Here is a 2,500-nt window from a genome sequence, read left to right as displayed (position 1 = left end):
CCATGGCCTGACTAATAATAATAAGTCGCAATGTAGAGAAATCCCTCTAGTCGCACACTCCCTCCAGGCTGTCCACTGTATGGGGAAAGTGTCGCACACCTTTATCTAAATGTGATGCAGGTTCGGGGGATTGTTGGGTATAAATGAGGCTCCTTGAGAGGTCCCCAGAGCTCGGGAGTAATGGTGGACTGGAAGGCTGGAGCTGGGAGAGATGGGGAGCAGGCCGGACAGTCCGCCACTTATTGGCTTGTCCTCTGGCCATCTCTCCTCTCCCCTGCTGTGCTCTCTCCATCTCTTCTACCTGCTGTCACCTTAGGGCAGTGTCACATGTGGATGTCACTCATCTGGGTGGGATGGACCAATAACAAGTGGACCCCAAAACTGAAGGCAGAGTGTTAGGAGCGATTGGCTGTGACTGGATGTGCTGTGAGGGCGAGCGCACAGCAGGAGAGCTCGTGTCCTGAAGGTGGGGTGTTGTTATATGTGTGCAGCCAGGACTCACTGGCTCAGTCCTCCGGCTGCGGTACCGCTGCGGCTCCAGCACTACTCCGACTACTACCACCACCATCAGGTAAGCTCAGTAATGCCCCTGCTCGGTGCATGAGGACGACCACTGCATGGAGCATCTGGGGGACAATACTGCAGAGAAGTCAGGAATTACAAGCCAGCACAGCAGGAATATACTCACTTCTTTATCTATTATCGCAATCATCCATCAATTATACTTATATAGCTTTATATTATTTTAGTTATCTTTCTATGTAGAAAACACACTAAATACGAAGCATCAAAAAAGCGCAATATCTATTGTATCTGCCTATCTATCTGGCTCATATCCTTCTATCTAATCCATCTTTCTATTATATCTAATCTATTTAGCTATCTAACATCTATCTATATCATTTATCTATCTATCTGAACTAGCAGGTTTTTAATAAATTATATATATAAATACATTTATTTGCGTTATCTTTAGATTTATTTTTCTTCTTACATTTTATACATATCTATCCCATATTTATCTCATATCTATGTACCTATCTATCTATTTATTATCTGTCTGTTTTTAGGTTCCTTTCTCTTCCATTAGTTTTCTATCTATCCTGAGATCACATTTACTAGTTATTACTTAGAATAATAATAATAAAAATGAATAATTCGTTTCATAGGTAATATAATAAATACATACACTATATATATACACACACACACATATTTTGATTTGCTTGCTGGTGCCCTCCATCACCCTGAGGAGAGGAGCTGCTCCCCGCAGTGGCAGTGGAAGGTCACGGGCCGTGGAGGGAGGGGTGGGTCCCCGCCGGCAGTGTGCTCCTCTCCTAACCAGAGCAATGTGTGTGTCATTTGCGCCTCAGATTTTGGGCAGATCACAGAGGGGAGAGAGGAGATCGCGGCCGGACCCCGGCACTGCAGGTCAGTGACTGGAGATCACCCTTCCACGTGAAGGGAATTCGGTGGGTCTGTGCCTTAAAGGGGCCGCATGTGTCAGCGTGTAACCCTACACTATTGTTCCCACTTCAGTATAGGGACTTGTTAGCACTGGCTCTATGGGGGCTATGTGTGTATGAGAGGAGAATGCAGGGTGTAACATAGCACAGGGGAGAGCTGCTGCACAGCGCCGGAGTGTGGCCGCCCCGTGCTGTCAGCTTCCCAGGTGCCGGCCATTACTAGCGGGACAGATCCCCACTGCTGGGAGGGGGCAGCAATTCACTGCGATCTGCGTCGCTTAAGTGGCAGCCACACCGGATCTGCAGAGCCAAGGCTGGGGACTGACAGATCAGGACACACACAGCCCAGCAGCGCAGAGGAGCCGAGCTCTGCTGTGCCCGACTGCACCCCCGCAGCTGCTACCACCAAGGTACCACTTAGATACCACCTAGATACCACCAAGATACCACCTAGATCCCACCAAGGTACCACCTAGATACCACCAAGATACCACCTAGATACCACCAAGATACCACCTAGATCCCACCAAGGTACCACCTAGATACCACCAAGATACCACCTAGATCCCACCAAGGTACCACCTAGACACCACCAAGGCACCACCTAGATACCACCAAGGTACCACCTAGATACCACCAAGATACCACCTAGATCCCACCAAGGTACCACCTAGATACCACCAAGATACCACCTAGATACCACCAAGATACCACCTAGATCCCACCAAGGTACCACCTAGATACCACCAAGATACCACCTAGATCCCACCAAGGCACCACCTAGACACCACCAAGGCACCACCTAGATACCACCAAGGTACCACCTAGATACCACCAAGATACCACCTAGATCCCACCAAGGTACCACCTAGATACCACCAAGATACCACCTAGATACCACCAAGATACCACCTAGATCCCACCAAGGTACCACCTAGATACCACCAAGATACCACCTAGATACCACCAAGGCACCACCTAGATACCACCAAGATACCACCAAGATACCACCTAGATCCCACCAAGGTACCACC

General features: G+C 48.7%; 1 protein-coding gene across 3 annotated transcripts in view; it reads left to right on the top strand.

Moving 5' to 3' along the window:
* Positions 1–402: 402 nt before the first annotated feature.
* Positions 403–2,500, top strand: part of GATA3 (GATA binding protein 3) — a 33,269-nt gene continuing 31,171 nt past the window's right edge. The window contains exon 1 of one of the 3 annotated variants that reach the window (XM_073589024.1): positions 403–571. The gene's annotated coding sequence lies outside the window, so the exon portion shown is untranslated. Of the gene's footprint in view, positions 572–1,332; positions 1,432–1,860; positions 1,877–2,500 lie in introns of those variants that run through there. The other 2 variants (XM_073589025.1, XM_073589026.1) reach the window with 2 other exon arrangements.

The sequence above is a fragment of the Dendrobates tinctorius genome, unplaced genomic scaffold, assembly GCF_039654945.1.
Source record: "Dendrobates tinctorius isolate UK_male_01 unplaced genomic scaffold, ASM3965494v1 ptg000105l, whole genome shotgun sequence".
Classification (NCBI taxonomy): Eukaryota; Metazoa; Chordata; class Amphibia; order Anura; family Dendrobatidae; genus Dendrobates; species Dendrobates tinctorius.
The sequence above is the reverse complement of the archived record's forward strand: the minus strand, read 5'-3'. Positions and strand labels throughout refer to the sequence as shown.